General features: G+C 32.6%; 1 long non-coding RNA gene across 1 annotated transcript; it reads right to left on the bottom strand.

The window, feature by feature from the left end:
- Positions 1 to 212: 212 nt before the first annotated feature.
- Positions 213 to 2,892, bottom strand: LOC139489315 (uncharacterized). Its single transcript, XR_011656181.1, has 2 exons — positions 2,754 to 2,892; positions 213 to 694 (listed from the first exon to the last, which is right to left on the bottom strand). It is a non-coding gene; the product is annotated as an uncharacterized lncRNA (long non-coding RNA).
- Between the last annotated feature and the right edge of the window lie 5,930 nt (positions 2,893 to 8,822).

The following is an 8,822-nucleotide window of genomic DNA, read 5'->3' as shown; positions in this document are numbered from 1 at the left end:
GTTGACAGCCATACAGTAACCTTCAAATTCAGTTATGTACTTTTACATTATCGCAATTACATGTCATCTCCTGTTTTTACTTGTATCATCTTTAGACTATTTTGTGAATAATATGATTAATATTGTTCATATTTATCATCCATAGTTTTGCATGTACATGTGTATTAGAAACTTGTCATAAAAGGCAGAAGTTGAAACTCAAACTAAAGCAATTTAGATTTAAATCTATTTATCTCAAACACAACATATATTACATATATACATGTATACACAAACAGTGTAACTCTTTAATTTAGACAATAGTCTCTCAATACTTGTTATGTTGTCATACACACTTGGCAATCCTAACCAGATGTCATGTTCTCTACTTAGTTCGATGCCGTGAACATATGAATAAGATATTACACATTCTTTTTTGCATTCAAGTTTAATATGTTGATTAACATCAATTTCTTCATCTAAACAAAGTTCTGCCACTGTCTGGTTATCAGACAAATATGAATGATCCAAAGAGACTGAATCCACACTGGTGCATGTAAGCTCTTCTGTTTCAGATGACAAAAGATCTTCATCATGTGCGATGTCTGGCGTAAGTGCATGTATTTCAGTTTGCCCTTTGTCTAATTTTGGTTTGCCAGTTCCACGTCTTTTCCTGTGATATGGCACATTCTACCTTTACTTCCTCTTAGGCATTCTATAAAGTAATGAGGACAGAAATTAATAAACAGAAGAAAAAAAACAAAAACTAGGAAACATATAATATGAAATTTGTTAAAAAAAAACCAAAATGGAGCTCTAGTCAATAGATAAACAATTCACCAAGTATAATCTAAATATTGATTAAACTGTTTTTGAGCTAGTGTCCGACATGTTGACAACAGACAACGTTATACCAAAAATTAATATGGGGTATAAAAAAACTATTTATATTATTTAAATTGTAATTTTTGCAAGTTGTACATTGTGACCTGACGTGAAGATTTATTGATTATTTCACTAAAATCATTCGATTAAAACATACAAACACCAACAATGACCAAAACATGTATATATGTCAACCTGGAATAATATATATTTCACACCAAGTCATATTTTATAACAAATTCAGTGTGTCAAAGTGTGTTAACTTTAATAAGTAAACCAAATGCTTGTTTCAAATTGATTTTAGCAAGTGCTGTGGGGAAAAAATGTACATTGATACTTGGGAATTGATGTACTAATATTTCTGAAGTGTGTGAGTATTGCATATGAATGTTGAGTCTGTAGATGTTGTTTTAAACATTGATAAATCCAGTTCAGGACTGTATCACTTTATAACACTGGATGTTGACCTTGACAATACAGAGAAGCTGCATGCTAAAACCTATTATGCAACCCCGACCGCGCTAGTTATTGTTTCATAACACGATTATTCTTTTTTATCATTTTTGATATTGCATGAGCATGATGAGGGACCCCTGATAACTCAGACAGAAGTATAAGACAAATAACAAAATATAGATATAGAAAGATGTGGTGTGAAATCCAATTAACAATTTATAAAGGTAAACCATAATAGGTCAGTGTACAGCCTTCAACATGGAGCCTTGGCTCACACTGAACAACAAGCTATAAAGGGCCTCAAATTTACCAGTGTAAAACCATTCAAATGGGAAAAATAATGGTCTATCTATGTTTTTATGCCAGATAGGAGGCTTAATTTTGCCCAGTAAGCTCAAAAGCATGTAAGGAACAAGAGACCATTAAAGTACATTATGTTTACTATTCCTATATTTTGGAGCTGCTAATTAACTGCATTGCCCCGGTTCAGATATTTTGAGAACGAAACAATGAAATTAATATTAGCAAAGAAAGGCTCAATATCTATTTCATTTTCCAAAATAGGAAGCTCATTTTTTCTCTGCAAGTCTAAATATATCTAATGAAAGGAACAAAATAACTTTAATGCATTTTTATGCAATGTGCATTGACCTTATACCTACAAACTAGCAGCTCTGCTCTGATAGGTAGATATTATGAAACAAAACAGAGCTGTTAAACAATTGTTCATTTTGTAGCTCAATATCTAATCAAAATACTCAACATAAGAAGCTGAAATTTGCTATGCAAGTGTAAAAAGGTTTAAAAAACAGGAAAAAATAATGCAATATGTGATTGTGTAGCCTATATTCAACAGTATAGCTGCAAAATAGCATCCCTGCTCTGGTTGGTAAATAATTGACAAAAAAGATGGAGGGGGTGAAATAACTTCAATATTTGACTAACCACTTAACAAATATAGTTGAAACTTGCTATGCAAACGTAAATATAAAACAGGCAATGAACTCATTCAACCTAGATCGTCTTTTAACACCAAAAATGCAATTTTAGCTGAAAAAAATACAAGGCCATTCTCCATGGAAGTCGCCATTTTGTTTACTGAAAAGGGCTGGTTTATATGTTATATTACACGTGAAATACACAACAAAAGACGCTCTAATTTCATCTGCAAACGTAAATATTATCTAAAACTTGAAATTAAATAATTTTGTACAAGTAAATGCAATAAAAATGAATAATTTCAATGCAACATGACGGGTCATACCACCTCGGTCTCAGCATCATGGGCAACATCTGGCATCCTTACTTATAATCCCTTATTATGATGTTTATAAGCGTCTTATGATGTTTTTGTAGTGAAATATCATTTAATACCACAAAATTACATCTACTTAATATGTTTTTGTTTATTCATATAATGTTTTTATACTTACAAATTGATGAAGAAATCTCGAAGCGGCGGTTCCCGCTGAAGCTTTATGCAGATCTCGTGTTTTCTCGCGATTCGCGACACTTCTCGGATTTTATCAAGACGGTATCGGGAGTTTCCTATCCTTCTAATATACGTCCTTGGTTGAATATAGTAAAGTGATAAAAGAAGTTAAATCACAAAATGTCGAACTCCGAGGAAAATTCAATACGGAAAGTTCCTAATCAAATGGCAAAATAAAAAAAAATAAACACATCAAACGAATGGATAAAGACTGTAAAACTCCTGACTTGCTATCTTGATGACAAAGTAAGATTTTACAAAGTTCTTAAAGATTTAGCAATCAAGATTACAATATATTGTGCATTTAAATTTCCAAACGAAAGGCATTTATAATTTATTTATTAGTGACTAGGTGTATTTCTTGTTGACATTTATCGTTTGTAGTTTTTTCTTATATTTGATGTTTTGTGAGAAGGATTTTTTTACGTTTTACATCTTGAGTAAACATGCATAGAAAACTTTTTTGTGTAGGGTATTAAAGCAAATCTAACGGTAATTTGATAATTTGATGTCAAGTTATAATCACGATTGGCTTATTTTCAAAGCGTACCTACTCCGGAGCCATACAATCCTTTATAATCACATTACTTCAGATAGATTCAAATCAGCACCATGAATTTGGAAGAAATACTAAATACACATAATTCTAAAACGCATACAACCATTAAGGGCGTACAATACAACCACAGAGGAGGTTATGCCGTCGCTTGTTATTTTTGCGACGTCAAACTGTGGCATATCGGAAAAAAGATGATTTTTTTTATCATTCAAACAGATTTAACTTGAAAACGTTTTCATAAACCATACTTATTTTAAATTAACATTTTGTTTGATTATTTGTATCAATTTTCATTAAAAAGACTACAATTCGATATCTTTTATAGTTGATAAATCTTCAGCACAAAAGTTGTTTTTTTCTACATTCATGAACATTTGATGAACATGAGTTATTTGTTAAAATAAAAATTCATAAATTTGTAGGACAGAAATTGCAAATAATTAAACAAAAACAGCTTGTGTTTATCTTTAACACAAAAAAGAAATGTGTATTTCTGGGAAATGAAAACTAAGTTCACAAATCCGAATTTAGAGAAAATATCTTAAACTTCGACTTCATTTTACTAAAAAAAAAAAGGAGCACATGAATGTATATTTTTTATTACTTATTTGATTTTATCTGGTACAATATAGCCTATATGCAAATATTTATCAAAATTTCAACATGGGATCAAAACTGTATCGTATTCCCTTAAGCGGTTCACTACCGGAAAAAAACAACAAATGGGAACATACAAGAACTCCTATTTCAAATGACCTTACTAATCAATTTTCTTTAGTGTACTACGGTATTCATGAAACTTAGCAAATCAAAGAATGGGAAGTAATCCATTGTTAAATTTTTTTTTCTTCGAAAGCTGAAACAAAAACTACCAATAAATTATGGTTGAAAAAGAAACAAAAATGAAAACTCATAGACATTCCCTGATATAAAGTAACGGTAATAATATTAAATCAAAACTTCAAACATTTAAATAACCACCGTCAAAGATATATGAGTAGCATTCCATAATTCCAACTACTAACCATTTAACTTCTCAAATAACATAGTAATTAATCATATGCTTTGTTTTCTTGTTTTATATTTAAAATTAAACGAAAAATAAAAACAATGTTAATTAAAAACCAATTGTTCAGAGAACAATTGAAGGTCTTTCCACCAGTTAATATCTATTTTGATATTAGAATATAAAAGATCAGTCTAAAATGTCAGTTCATATGGCTTTATGACGTATAGATATGAATTTAAAGCAAAGGTCAAAATCAAGAACGTCAAATTAACCTATGACCTTGACCTCAATTTCAAGGTCACAAACTGAGGATTTCAAATCAAAAGACCCTTGTCTCTAATATGTATGGTTAATAAGTGATATCACTTTAAACATAATTTAAGATATGATAGGGCTAAAACTCCCATTCATTGTTTACGCACCCTTTCAACTAAAATTATTTAGTTACCACATGTCGCAACTAACAATTTATACAAAATAATTTGTCGATATCTTATAAGGTTAATGAAAATGAGTGAAAATAAGACAAATTCAAAAATTAGAATATGACCTTGACCTTTGACCTTGACCTAATTTTCATTTTTTTGGACCAAGGACCTCAAATCAAAAGATCCTAGGTCTCTATCACTTATGGTGTTCCAGTTTAAAATACATTTCAAAATTTCAAATACAAAAAGGGAAATAACTCTCATATGGAGCGTTCATATTGCTTCGGTCGAAATTGGACAAATCATGCGAAGGATATAACGAGCAATTTTATAAAATAAATTTGTCGTAATCTTTTACGGTTGCGAAGGAGTTGCGATCACAAGGAAAACAGTGTTTGGGGAGATAACTCCTACAAAGAAAGTATTCGGTTACGCAGGGTAAATTTCAAAAGCGCATAAACTGTTCGATATCATATACCAAATATCTTAGCGACATATTGCGAAACAAATGTTTATCGCAAGAACAAAATTTGGCGGAAGAAAAAAAAAATAATCAGAAGAAAAACAATAGGTCTTTCCACAGATAAGTGGAAAGACCTAATTACTATATAACAATTTAAACATTTAAATTATTCACAATGTAGAACAGATCTTAAAAACAGATAGGAAACATTATGTCACTATGTTTATGATTTAGTGTGTCTGGATCCTTTTGGGGAGTTTTGTTATATTAATTTTAAATAGCCAAGAATGTTTAAAGCACGAATTATAAACGAGCTAATTGAATTGAAAGGGACCTAAAAGATCAGACAAATTCAAAAGATCAGATTGCCTGAGAGTGTTTGAACCAAGATGGGACAAATCAGGCTTAGGTCAAATTTGTATGAGAGAGCTCGAACCAAGTAAAGACAAATCCACCTAAAGTCAAATTTGCGTGAGAAAGCTCGAACCAAGAAAAGACAAATCCTGAAAAGGTCAACTTTGCCTGAGAGACTTCAAACCAATCAAAAAGTAAAATCACAAAAATACTGAACTCCGAGGAAAATTCAAACGGAAAGTTCCCAAACAAACGGCAAAATCAAACGAATGGACAAAGACACATCCTCCTAAGGTCAACTTTGCCTGACAGATTTCGAACCGAGAAAAGATAAATAATCATTAGGTCAACTTTGTGTAAGAGAGTTCAAACTAAGATAAAACAAATCCACCTAATTGCTTTATGGAATTTGAATCTAGATAATACAAACCCACCGATAGCCAAGTAAGTACACACAAAACGAGCCATATTAAAAGAAATCTATGTCGTATTCTGTTGACTTATTCGCCCTTCTGTCACATTTTGTGTTTTACGTGTTTTAAGTTGCTCTTCAAATTTTCACATCCCGTTGTTTTTCTTTTTGCTGTAAATCAATCTACGACATCTGTCTATTTATAGTAATCTACTTATCATTAACCTGTCGTGATAATTTTTTTAAAGGGGTTGATAAAATTTATTAGTACACTTAAGATCAATATGTAGATCTAAATAATACGAAAAGTGATTGGTTTTGGCTCAAGGTCTTGGAATAGTTAAGGTCATAACATGTTTTGAGATTATTTTGATTTAAATTACAAGCGAAGTGATTATTTTGTTTACACTCCCCTTTTTAGCTCACCTAGCCCGAAGTGCCAAGTGAGCTTTTCCCATCACTTTGCGTCCGTCGTCCGTCGTCGTCCGTCGTCCGTCGTCGTCCGTCGTCCGTCGTCGTCCGTCGTCCGTCGTCGTCCGTCGTCCGTCGTCGTCCGTCGTCCGTCGTCGTCCGTCGTCCGTCGTCGTTAACTTTTACAAAAATCTTCTTCTCTGAAACTACTGGGCCAAATTTAATCAAACTTGGTCACAATCATCATTGGGGTATCTAGTTTAACAAATGTGTTCGGTGACCCGGCCAACCAACCAAGATGGCCGCCATGGCTAAAAATAGAACATAGGGGTAAAATGCAGTTTTCGGCTTAGAACTCAAAAACCAAAGCATTTAAAGCAAATTGTTTATCAGGTGAAGATCTATCTGCCCTGAAATTTTCAGATGAATCGGACATCCCGTTGTTGGGTTGCTGCCCCTGAATTGGTAATTTTATGGAAAGTTTGCTGTTTTTGGTTATTATCTTGAATAATATTATAGATAGAGATAAACTGTAAACAGCAATAATGTTCAGCAAAGTAAGATTAACAAATAAGTCAACATGACCGAAATGGTCAGTTGACCCCTTAAGGAGTTATTGCCCTTTATAGTCAATTTTTAATCATTTTTCGTAAATCTTAGTAATCTTTTACAAAAATCTTCTCCTCTGAAACTACTGGGCTAAATTAATCCAAACTTGGCCATAATCATCTTTGGGGTATGTAGTTTAAAAATGTGTCCGGTGACCCAGCCATCAAACCAAGATGGCCACCACGGCTAAATATAGAACATAGGGGTAAAATGCAGTTTTTGGCTTATAACTCAAATATCAAAGCATTTAGAGCAAATCTGACGGAGTTATATTGTTTATCGTGTCAAGATCTATCTGCCCTGGATTTTCAGATGGACCCGACAACCGTTGTTGGGTTGCTGCCCCTATATTAGTAATTTTAAGGAAATTTTGCCGTTTTTTGTTATTATCTTGAATATTATTATAGATAGAGATAAACTGTAAACAGCAATAATGTACAGCAAAATAAGACCTAAAAATAAGTCAACATGACCAAAATGGCCAATTGACCCCCTAAGGAGTTAATGTCCTTTATAGTCAATTTTTAACAATTTTCATAAAATTTGTAAATTTTTACTAACATTTTCCACTGAAACTACTGGGCCAAGATCATTATAGATAGAGATAATTGTAAGCAGCAAGAATGTTCAGTAAAGTAAACACATCACCATCACCAAAACACAATTTTGTCATGAATCCATCTGCTTCCTTTGTTTAAAAGAGGGACGAAAGATACCGGACAGTCAAACTCATAAATCTAAAACAAACTGACAACGCCATGGCTAAAAATGAAAAAAGACAAACAGAAAAACAATAGTAAACATGACACAACATAGAAAACTAAAGAATAAACAACACGAACCCCATTCACATTTAACATTCACATAACCAAGTAGAGCGACACAGGCTCTTTAGAGCCTCTAGTTTTGTTATATCAATTGGACATTTAATAATTGGTTTCGTTTCAAATCTAAAAATGATCTTACCTTGTACAATATCAGAAATATAGACAGAGTTTCATTTTTAACATTTGCTGATTCCATATCAGCGCGTGTGGATGGTTGATATGGTAATTACTGTCGGATATTGCGACACCCGATTGTTTCTGTTAATGTAGTCTGCTCACTTCGACCACTCCAAGTTTGTTATCACATGCGCAACACAACGAATGTCATACAAGCAGCAGGATCTTTTTTATCTTCGGGAGCACCAACGATCAGCCCAAGTTGTTAGTAGGGTTCGTGTTGCTCAACCATTACTTTTCTATTTTTGACTTATGAGTTTGAGTATCCCTTTGGTATCTTCCGCCTCTCATTTTAAGGCACAACAATCCTAGATGGTAATGGCTTGAAATATACGAGTAAGTCACTAGGTTTTAGATTTTATAATTTATGAACTATTTCCCAAAGGTTGGACATCGGCGTTCTAATGCTGAATAGGCCTGAACTATTTTTTATCGTTTAGTTACTTTATTAGGACATGCAATTAAGGAAATCATCAAAGTAGGATAATCTCGTGTTGCATTGAAATCCCATTTACGTAAGGTTCGAAAAAAGGCTGAAACTACGGCAGTATGTCTGACTGGAGGATAATTTTTATCAACTATTTAGTTTGAAATTAAACCCTTATAAACCAGATATGTTATGCAATGTATAGGTCAAAATGAACAAGTGGTCAAATGTTTTACTGTAAAATCGTTAAGAAAAGATTTGGCGGCTTTTGACAACTATTACTTAGAAACTAGTACTACAACATCAAGAAGTAATAACCTTATCTGGTTTTAAA

The sequence above is a fragment of the Mytilus edulis genome, chromosome 9 (assembly GCF_963676685.1).
Source record: "Mytilus edulis chromosome 9, xbMytEdul2.2, whole genome shotgun sequence".
NCBI lineage: Eukaryota > Metazoa > Mollusca > Bivalvia > Mytilida > Mytilidae > Mytilus > Mytilus edulis.
Note: the sequence above shows the minus strand (reverse complement) of the source record. Positions and strands in the feature narration are given on the sequence as shown.